At 39.9% G+C, this 11,947-nt stretch overlaps 1 non-coding gene across 1 annotated transcript; it reads right to left on the reverse strand.

Moving 5' to 3' along the window:
• Positions 1-383: 383 nt before the first annotated feature.
• Positions 384-487, reverse strand: LOC126163341 (U6 spliceosomal RNA). Its single transcript, XR_007535230.1, has one exon. It is a non-coding gene; the product is annotated as a U6 spliceosomal RNA (small nuclear RNA).
• Positions 488-11,947: the final 11,460 nt, after the last annotated feature.

Here is an 11,947-nt window from a genome sequence, read left to right on the forward strand (position 1 = left end):
TGGCTCTAGTACTTCTATTTCACGCCACTTTGTCGACTTGTCTGTCAATGAAGAAGATGAAATGATCAGGACAACACAAAAACCCAGTCTTCACGTAAATAAAGATCTCCAACCCAGCCGCGAATCGAACCCTTCATTCTGCAAACTGCAGGAAGCGACGATAACTACTTTTTGTCCGCAGCTCCTGGTCGTGCGGTAGCGTTCTCGCTTCCCGCGCCCGGGTTCCCGGGTTCGATTCCCGGAGGGGTCAGGGATTTTCTCTGCCTCGAGATGACTGGGTGTTGTGTGATCTCCTTAGGTTTGTTAGGTTCAAGAAGTTCTAAGTTCTAGGGGATTGATGACCATAGCTGTTAAGTCCCATAGTGCACAGAGCCATTTTTTGAACTACTTTTTTTCGCTTCACGATTTTGCGTGTCATCCTTGCGTAGGGAACATGCTAATCTTCTCTGCATCGTTCCAATTTTAGTAAATGTACCGCCGAGGCGACTACTTTACTTCACCACGAATGGCGATCTGCTAAAACAATGAAGAATTTGTTTCCGTTTAATGCAGTTCCCTAGGTCTTTAAAAGCTTTTAGCGAAAACAGAAAGAACTAAAACTCTCGTGTTGTTCTTGCTGAGTGCAAAGATAAAAATAAAAATCCTATTGTCTTTCTTTCTTGTTTAATAATGGAACGTTTTGACTCTCCAGTTCAAATCTTCTGACCCCTTAATTTTGTTGTTGTCTTCAGATTTGATACAGTTCTCCATGCCGCTCTATCCTATACAAGCCTCTTCATGTCTGAGTAACTACTGCAACCTACATCCTTCTGAACCTACTTAGTGATTCATCTCGTCTCCATCAACGATTTTTAACCTTCACACTTCCCTCCAACAGTAATTTTTTAAGTCGTCGATGTCTCAAAATGTGACCTATCAATTAATATCTTCTGTTAGTCAAGTTGTGTCACAAATTTCGTTTCTCCCCAGTTCTGTTGTCTACGTCCTCCTTACTTATGTGAGGTAGCCATGTAATCTTCGGCATTCTTCTGTAGGACCACATTTCAAAAGCTTCTATTCTCTTCTTTTCTAAACTGTTTATCGCCCACGTTTCATTTCCATACGTGGCTATGTGCCACACAAATGCTTTCAGGAAAGACTTCCCAACATTTATATTTGAATTCGATGTTAACAAATTTCCCAGCTTCAGAAACGCTTTCTTTGCCGTTGCCAGCCCACGCTCTATATCCTCTCTACTTTGGCCATCGTGAGTTATTTTGCTGTGCAAATAACAAAACTGAGCTAGTGCTTAAAGTGTCTCATTTTCTAATGTAATTCCATCAGAATCACCTGGTTTAATTCAACTTTATTCTATTCTATAATCCTTGTTTTGCTATTTTTGATGTATTTTACTCCTGCTGCCTTCAGAATTTAAAAGAGTATTCCAGTCAACATTTCAAAAGATTTCTCTAAGTCTAGAACTGCTATAAACGCAAGTTTGCCTTTCCTAAACTTATCACCAAGACAAAGTCCATTCCATACAGCTACTCTTCCAACTCCTGTGCTGCGTCTCACCGAATTACAGTGTCATCGGCAAACCTCAAAGTTTTTATTTCTTTTCCCTGGGCTTTAATTCCTAATCCAAACCTTTCTTTCGTGTGCTTTAGTGCTTGCGCAATGTACCAATTGAATAACATCTCACTCCGTTCTCAACCACTGCTTCCCTTTCTTGGCCTTCGACTCTTAAACTGCCGTCTGGTTTCTGCACAAGTTGCTCCGTGTATTTTATCCCTGCTGCCTTCGGAATTTAAAAGAGTATTCCAGTCAACATTTCAAAAGATTTCTCTAAGTCTAGAATCGCTATAAACGCAAGATTGCCTTTCCTTAACTTATCTTTTAAGTTAGTCTCGTATCACGTATTCCTATATTTCTACAGAATCCAGACCTATCTTTTTCATGGCTGCCTTCTACCAGTCTTTTCTTTCTTCTGTAAAGAATTCGTGTTAGTGTTTTTTCTAAACTTGTCAGCACCTTCTTCATTTTGAAATGGAATTATTAAACGCTTTTAGAAGCTAAAGGGTATTTCGCCTGTCTCATGCACACTGCTCACCTGATGAAGGACTTCTGTCGCGGGTACCTCTCCCAGTACTTCCGACGGAACGTCATACACTCCCAGGAATTTGGTTTAGAAATGCATTTAGTATTTATTGGTTTTGAGAAAGCGTTCGATAAGGTAAAAATACCCGTTATTCGGGAAATATTGGAAATAAAACATTTTCCTAAACATCTTGTTAATACTATAAGCACTCTATATGTAAATACTGTGGTATCAATAGCTACGATGCCACGGCATAGGTGCAAGTTAAGTTGTCACTACGACAGACACCGACGACAGTGCCCTCTAGCCGGCGCTGTTGAGGTCTACGAGCGCCGCTGCGGATTCAGCAAATTTGATGAAGAGCAGACGGCTGGGACACTTCGCTTGCTATTGAGTCTATGTACTACTTACGACGGGTCTAAAGCTTCACACCTCATTGCAAAGTTATGTAACCATGTATTAACTTGTTTTTTTTTTTTTTTTTTTTTTTTTTTTTTTTTTTTTTTTTTTTTTTTTTGCCTACAGTAAACATCTATAAGTTCAAACGCAGTACCGACGTGTCTTACCTTTTCCTGCTCCTACTCACTTCCCACATTCGCCCAATCTTTCAGTTTTCAGGAGCAGACCCACGCACCGCCTTCCAGGTGGGATACAAAAAATACCATAATTATTACAAGTTCAGGTTTGAAAATGACAAAAACATTTTAATAAATCAAGGCATTAATTAAGGGTGTAGTCTGTCACCTCCTTTATTTCATCTATGTATAGAAGTGTAAAGATTAAGTACACTTAAAAATGAAAATAGGAGCTTGTGTACCGATAAATAAGCTGTTATATGCTGGTGAAAGAACTGGAAGAACTTTAGAAAGAAAAGGAAGAGAAGCAACACAAATGAAATTCTATAAAGTTATGGCATATCTACTCTTGTATATGGTTCCAATTTGCGGACAGTAGTAAGTAGCAGAGAAGGAGTTAATGAGATTTGTAAGAGGCTGTAATAAAATGGATAAAATAAGGAATGAAACAATGAGATCAGATTTTTAAAAAAATTTCAGTTAATGACAGGACAAAAGAGAACAGAATGGAATGGAAGGATCATGTTGATATAATGACAGAATACAGATTGCCAAAAAAATATTGAATTATCGGCAGACTGGGAACAGTGAACAAGGCAGCCGTCATTGGAGATGGATGGAGGGATGGATGGATGATGCAGAATGGAACATCCTAATCCTTGGAAGGAGATGAAGGTGATGATGATGATGGTTCTCCGTCTCTCTGATGTATTTTTGTGAATTGGTTCATCATAATGAAGACAGTAAAAATACAGAGCAACTTCATAAAAGTGCTGGATAAGCAGAATTGGAATAATGTATCAGCATACAAAACACCATTCTACAAATGGCCACTTCGAGAACGTTTTTCTACACAAGCAACTAATCATCTGACATCCTCCTCTTCCAGCCTATCCCAAATACGCTTCAACCCCTCTCAGTTTTCGCTACTGACGGCGAAACATATTATATACAAATCTTTCACTTGCATTCCCTGCCGTCCCTCTCATCTTGGCGCTCCAAAGGCCTTCACTAACTGTCATAAAAGAATCATGTCCACACTTGCGAATAAGGTGAAATTCCAGTTTTCATTGAGTGAGTGACCTGAAGCGTGGGCACCGATATCAATGGTCAAGGAGGGGTACCGTAGATCTCACTCCTGTCTCTTAGGAGTGAGATCTACGGTATCCCTCCTGACTCTTAGGAAAAGGAAAAATATACGTCAGTCATTTGTTTTTATTTCAAGAAAATGAGTTAAAACTTGGTATTGTGCAGGTTTTTAACAGGATCGGAACTGGAACCCTTTTATGGCTACTTACAAGTAGCCATTCATCTTCCAAAATACACTCCTGGAAATTGAAAAAAGAACACATTGACACCGGTGTGTCAGACCCACCATACTTGCTCCGGACACTGCGAGAGGGCTGTACAAGCAATGATCACACGCACAGCACAGCGGACACACCAGGAACCGCGGTGTTGGCCGTCGAATGGCGCTAGCTGCGCAGCATTTGTGCACCGCCGCCGTCAGTGTCAGCCAGTTTGCCGTGGCATACGGAGCTCCATCGCAGTCTTTAACACTGGTAGCATGCCGTGACAGCGTGGACGTGAACCGTATGTGCAGTTGACGGACTTTGAGCGAGGGCGTATAGTGGGCATGCGGGAGGCCGGGTGGACGTACCGCCGAATTGCTCAACACGTGGGGCGTGAGGTCTCCACAGTACATCGATGTTGTCGCCAGTGGTCGGCGGAAGGTGCACGTGCCCGTCGACCTGGGACCGGACCGCAGCGACGCACGGATGCACGCCAAGACCGTAGGATCCTACGCAGTGCCGTAGGGGACCGCACTGCCACTTCCCAGCAAATTAGGGACACTGTTGCTCCTGGGGTATCGGCGAGGACCATTCGCAACCGTCTCCACGAAGCTGGGCTACGGTCCCGCACACCGTTAGGCCGTCTTCCGCTCACGCCCCAACATCGTGCAGCCCGCCTCCAGTGGTGTCGCGACAGGCGTGAATGGAGGGACGAATGGAGACGTGTCATCTTCAGCGATGAGAGTCGCTTCTGCCTTGGTGCCAGTGATGGTCGTATGCGTGTTTGGCGCCGTGCAGGTGAGCGCCACAATCAGGACTGCATACGACCGAGGCACACAGGGCCAACACCCGGCATCATGGTGTGGGGAGCGATCTCCTACACTGGCCGTACACCACTGGTGATCGTCGAGGGGACACTGAATAGTGCACGGTACATCCAAACCGTCATCGAACCCATCGTTCTACCATTCCTAGACTGGCAAGGGAACTTGCTGTTCCAACAGGACAATGCACGTCCGCATGTATCTCGTGCCACCCAACGTGCTCTAGAAGGTGTAAGTCAACTACCCTGGCCAGCAAGATCTCGGATCTGTCCCCCATTGAGCATGTTTGTGACTGGATGAAGCGTCGTCTCACACGGTCTGCACATCCAGCACGAACGCTGGTCCAACTGAGGCGCCAGGTGGAAATGGCATGGCAAGCCGTTCCACAGGACTACATCCAGCATCTCTACGATCGTCTCCATGGGAGAATAGCAGCCTGCATTGCTGCGAAAGGTGGATATACACTGTACTAGTGCCGACATTGTGCATGCTCTGTTGCCTGTGTCTATGTGCCTGTGGTTCTGTCAGTGTGATCATGTGATGTATCTGACCCCAGGAATGTGTCAATAAAGTTTCCCCTTCCTGGGACAATGAATTCACGGTGTTCTTATTTCAATTTCCAGGAGTGTATTAAAAATACTTCATACCCCCCCCCCACCTTGTCCCCCATTCAAACTATCGTATGAGCCACTTTGATCTAGAGCAGTGGTTCCCAACCTTGGAGTAACTACCCCCTGAGGGTTAAAAAGAAATTAAAGAGATAAACAATTCGATTCTGTTTCAGTCACGCAACTAAATTATTTTCAGAATATAACTACTATTATCACAGTTTTGTTAGACTCTAATATTGATTATATAAGTTATTAATAATTACTTTTCCTCAGGAGCATTAATGTGGGGGGGGGGGGGGTTACAGGTTTCTCACATAGTCCACACATTACACACATATATATTGTGCTTCCTCCCATACATTGCTGATGATCAAAGTGAGACAGATATGTAACAAATGCTAAATGTCTCTAGAAAATGTCTTCTCCAAGTTATGGATAGCACCTGCATTAATCCAGAGATTGCTTCATTACTCGCTTCAAAACAGATAATTGAATTAATTGGCAGCACTACACAATGGCAACTAAAAAAGGGCTGCTACAGTGTTGTAGACAGTATTATTATTATTATTATTATTAGTGGCTGTGGTCACAGACAAGGCATTAAAAGCCTGAAGGCTTCGAAATTCTCCCATTTCAGAAGTAAGGAATTCCGCAGTAAAGTTATTTATGAACAGAAAGCATGGTGCACACATATTACCTTGGCTGATTTTAGATGGGGTCACAGTGTGCAGGTCAACCAAGTGACATGATGGAGAGAAGTAATGCAAGGGAAGTATGTTTTATAACAAGTGTGAACTTTCATTGTGGATAGTTAGCTTTCTTACCTGAGAAGGAGTTGTGGGTAGCACCTGTGGTGCACTACAAATTCCTTTTTCATTCATCCTAATACACACACACACACACACACACACACACACACACACACACAGATATATATATATATATATATTATTGGTGTTTTGCCTTTAAAGAGCGCATTTGGACTAAACTACATGGCCAGTTCCTTTTGCTGCCTTCCTTGCTGCCCAAACTTCCCTCATTCGCTCGCTGTGTTTCTGTTTCCGGTCCTCTGTCCATGCTTCTTGTCGGCTTTGTGTCTTCGGCTTCATCTTGATTGCCTTTTTGGTTGCCCATATTTCTTTCATCTTCTGGCTGTAATCTTGCTTGCGTTCTTCGGTCCATTTTACGCCTGTTCGTTTGTTACATTGTATCTCATGTAGTTTACTTTTCTTAATGACATTTCTGAACTTTATTCTGTCGTTTATTGTGTCTGCTGTTATGTTGAGTTGGTTCAGGTCGTTTTCTACCTCTGCCACCCATTTGTTATTTCTAGTGGTTACCCAGTCAAAGATCTGTTTGGTCAGCCTGTGTGATGGCATTCTGTATAGGCGTCCATAGAATTGTAGTCTGCGTTTTCTAATCTTTTCTGTGATTGTCTCCGTATGTTTGTACAGTTCCTCTGTAGGTTTCTTGATCCATATTCCATTGTTGTTAGTTGCGCCAAATATTTTCCTAAGTATTTTCCGTTCTACTTTTTCTAATTGTCTGATACGTGTATGCCCTAGGATTAGTGTGGTCTCTGCTGCATATAGTGCCTCGGGGAGCAACACCGTGTCGTAATGGCGTAATTTGGCTTTTTGTGAGATAGACTTCTTGTTGTAATGATTCCACGCTACTTTGTATGCCTTGTCCAGTTTAGTCTTTCTTTCTTCGTTTGAGTCTCTGTTATGTCCACTCATTTGTAGTTTTTCACCGAGGTATTTGAAGTTTGCCGTTTTGTAAATCGTGCCATACTTTGTGTTCAGAGATGAGAGTTTCTATGTGCTCATAAACTGTGTCTTTTCGTAAGAGATCTGTAGTCCAGTTTTGGAAGCGATTTCGTGCAGTTTTTCAATAGCGTCTTTTGTTTCCTTTATACCTTTCGTGACAATCGCCAAATCGTCTGCAAAAGCCAGGCATTTAATCTGTAGGTTTCCTAAGGTTATCCCCTGTTGTGATGTTTCCCATTCCTTTATGACCTTATCTAACACCAGATTGAAAAGGAGAGGTGAGAGGCCATCGCCTTGTCGGACACCTGTGCGAATTTCAAAGGGCTCTGATAGTTCCCCACAGAACTTTACTTTGGCGGTCGTGTTGGTTAAAATTTGCTCTATGGTAGCCCGTGTTTTGTTGTCTACTTTGTATTCTGCTAGAATTTTGAAGAGCGTTTTCCGGTCGATAGAGTCGTACGCCTTTTTGAAGTCAACAAAGGTAATGATCAGGTTCTGTTTGTGTTGTAAAATCATTTTCAGGTTCCAAATTTGTTCCGCACATGACCGCCCTTTACGGAAGCCTGCTTGGTATTCCCCAATCAAGTGGTCGGTCTGGCATTCTAGTCTGTTCAGTAAAGCTTTAGAGAGGATCTTGTATGTGATCGGTAGTAGGGATATTCCTCTGTAGTTGTTCGGGTCAGTTTTGTCACCTTTTTTGTGTAGTGGGTGTATCAGGGCAGTTTTCCAGTCGTCAGGAATTTTCATGGTCTTCCAGATGTCTTCCAAGATCCTGTGGATGTCTTTGGTGAGTTCTGGGTCTTGTAACTTCCAGATTTCCGCGATGATGCCATCTTCTCCTGGTGCTCTACGATTCTTGAGTGACTTTATTATTTCCTTAACTTCTTCTAGAGTTGGAGGTTCACTATCTGGATTGTATGTGCTCGTTTCTGTCATCATTTCTTCCATGGGGGGGTCCGTGTTGAGCAGTTTTTCAAAGTACTTTGCCAGAATGTCACAATTGTTTTTGGTATTGGTTTCTAGGGTTCCATCCGGTCTTCTGAAGCACAAGTTGGGTGGTTGATATCCAGTCATATTTTCTCTGAACGTTCTGTAGAAGTTTCTTGTATTGTTCTTCATGAAATCCGATTCGATCTCTGTCAGTCGCCGTTTGTCATACTGTCGTTTTTCACTGCGAATGATTTTGCTTGATTGATTCTGTGTTTTCAAGAAGTTCATCCAATTCTCTTGGGATTTATGGCTACTAAATTTTTTCCATGCACTGATTCGTTGGTCAATAGCTTGGTCACATGTGTGGTTCCACCAACGGTGTTTCCGTGTGCGTGGTGCTTGTGCTAGTTTCATGGCCTCTCGGATTCTTCGTGAAAGTTGTGTCCAGTCTGTCGTTTTCTCCATTTTAATTTTGTGTAATATTTGTGTCTGGTTTAAAGTAACGTATTCTGGATCTGGTCTAACAATTTTGTTCTTCTGGAGCTTTTTCTTGGGCAAAAGACGAATCCTGATCTGTAGTAGATGGTGGTCTGAGTCGAAGTAGCCTTTACGGGTGTCTATGTTCAAAATTTCTTTTTGTGAGTCTTTCTGCACTATTACGTGGTCGATTTGTAGTTCTTGCTTTCCACTGGGGAATTTCCATGTGGTAAGTTTTCGTGTTGGTTTCTTGAATTTTGTTGACATAATGGCGAGGTCGTGGCTTTTGCAAAAGTTTATCAGATGTTTTCCGTTTTTGTTGGTGTCCTTGTGTGGAGTATGTTTTCCTGTGATATGTCTGTATATCTTTTCTTTTACGAGTTTGGCGTTGAAGTCTCTCAGTATTATTTTGACTCTATGTGCAGGAATTTTTCTGATAGTTTCTTCCATTGTCGTCCAGAAGTCATCAATTTCGTCCGGGTTTTTCCTGTTGTAGTCATTAGTCGGTGCATGTGCGTTGATTATTGTGTAGGATTTATTGGCTGATATCACTGTGATGGTGCTGATTCTTTCGTTTGGTGACGAAAAGTCGATTATGCTGTCCGTGATTGACCTGTGTACTGCAAATCCGGTGCCAAAAAGCCTTAGGGTTTTCAGTTGTCTCGATAGTTTTCCTTTGTATATTCTGAAATTCTCCGTGTTGAAATGGTCTTCATCTGTGAATCGTGTTTCTTACAGTGCACATATTTAGATTTGAAATTTTTCGAGAGTGTCTGTCAGTTGTTTCATCTTTCCTGTCTTCATCAGCGTGTTCACGTTGAGTGTGCCGATGTAGTGTTTGCGTTTGGTCTTGAGGGAGTTTGAGAAGCTCCGATTCTTCTCATGATGTCCGTGAGCCCCCGGAATCCGATGCTCACGACAATCCCAGTCTATTGACTGGGGCCCGGGGTAATGAGATTTTTCTCGTTGTACCATCATGATGTTTAGTAGTTGGATGTATGGCATGCTGCCGGGTACAACCTGACTTTCCAGATCAGGAGGTTGGTTGAGGCCGCCACTGACATGTGGAGCAGACGCCTTTTGTAGCCGCCTACTGTGGGAACAGACGCTACTAGTAGTTTTGGTCCACTCCGAGTATTTCATTTCCTCGGTACCACCTGTATCTAGGAGGCATTCCCCTATCCACCACCTGGGGAGGCGCTCGGTTGCGGATCTACTAACCGCCCCGATATATATATACACACACAAAGCTAAATATTATTCATCTTTCATCACTTAAAAAGTAAATGTTCCAAGAAACGTCTTTCATTCTACAGTTTAGCTAGGTGCCATATTTGGTGATAATGTGCAAGAGAGGGAAGCAACAGAGGGGGAAGGTGGGGTAGGGCGGGTTTATTAGCTAATGTCTGAATGGAGTCAGGAGTCTAAGAAAGGTTGGGAACAACTAATCTACAGAATATGCTGGCCAGGGCAACCCTATGCAGTGAGCTAGGTCAGAGGAGCACAATTACTAAGTGGGTACATTGAGTGCAATTGGCATGTTCTTATTGCAAATATTTTTATGAATTAATTAAATTAGTTATAATATAATATGATATAATATTTTAACTTGTAAAAGGGCAGGCAATAAAAACATGCCACCTGCAGTCAATGTACTCACTTACTACTAAGTTTAAAAATCCACATCAGTTTTGAGTACACTGAAAAATTATGGGTCATTCCTAATTCTCTTAAAATAAATATAGAAATAATGTTAATAAGATGAAATAAAATTTTATCTGAAATGGGCATTCTGGCACACTATAATTATTTTAAAGAAAATTCAATTTGGCATATGAAATTCAGTATTGGAGAGAGGGTCATGTAACACTAAATGATCATGGGGAATGGCCATTGTCCATGAGATGAATGTGATTTGAACAGAGGTTTTGAAAAACCAGAAAGTACATGTAAAACATTTAATGCAAAATGTGCAGATCACAAAATTCATTGTCATAATTTTTAACTTTCTTCATTTGCATGTATCCCAGCTTAGTATTCCCTCCTTCAAAAAACTGAAAATCCCAACCAGTAATTAATTTCAAATAATTTTAAATTTATTATACAGTTCTAAGCACATTTAACTCCATCTCTAGTATTCAAATATTCAGATAGTGGAGAAAATCACATCACTATGCTTTCAACTAACCTAGTTTCTACTACTTTTTGAAAACAAGTTGTAGGAGTTTTTTTTAATATCTTCACATATGTAAATTTAACTGTTTTTACACAAATGTAATTAAAATATTTTCTATATAAATGGTCGTTGAAAGTAAATTGTGTACTACAAATAAAAATAAATATTCAATAACTAGTTCTACTAGGGAGTAAAAAAAAGATAACTAACAGAAGATTTGGCTTATGGCTACTTTCAGAAAATTTAGATAGTAGTAATCTTATTAGAAACATTAGAGTATTAATCACACAGAAGGAGAAAAAATTAGAAGAATTTATACAGATTACAAAACTATAAAAATACCATATTTCTGTTCCTTATAGAATACCATAATCAGATGTTAAAGTAGATGTATTATTAAAAGAATTACCATTATTTTAAAAGAACTTACGAAAGAACACTACTATTTGCTCGATTTACATATAAAAAAGATTTTACAGATATTTTTAATAAAGAATAAAAATGTGAATATTTAAAAAAATTAATTTTCGAATACAAGCAGAATACAGAAAGATTGTAATGTAATAGTTAATAAGAATAGTACCATTTGAAAACGATATTCAACTTGGATAAATTCTAATTCTTCAATAAGAAACTTCTATAAATGTATTTATCATTTAACAAGTCCTGGAATTAATAACCAACTTTTCAAACAACTACACACTTTTAAATCGTCCATATAAAAGATTAAAAGAAACATTTGTTTCTTAATTAATTAAAGAAAATAGAATTACAAAATTAGAAGCAACCATTTTTCAGAAAGAACAAGAATTCTATCTGTTAACGGACTATTTAGAATTAATAAAAAATAATAGGGAATATTTCGAAAATACTTCTTTTTATTCTGTATGTTTTCTAAAGTGTAAAAAATTAACAGATTCATTATAAAATAGTTGTTGATTTATTTAATAATAAATAAAAATATGTTTATTTGGGTAACAAAAAATTAAAAGAAACTGACTAAAAATAAAAACTAAAAAAGATGATAATGATGGAAGAGAAATATTAGTTAAATCTGTTTTATCTACTTTTAGTTTTAATTATTTGCCTATTAATTATATAGAAATAATTCAAAAACATAAAATTATTTCTATAAAGCAAGCTCATTTTATAGAATCAGGAGAAAGATTTTTTTTTAAATCTAGAGGTTTGTTTTGAGCAATAACAAAAATATATT

This window comes from Schistocerca cancellata, chromosome 2 (assembly GCF_023864275.1).
Source record: "Schistocerca cancellata isolate TAMUIC-IGC-003103 chromosome 2, iqSchCanc2.1, whole genome shotgun sequence".
Lineage (NCBI taxonomy): Eukaryota > Metazoa > Arthropoda > Insecta > Orthoptera > Acrididae > Schistocerca > Schistocerca cancellata.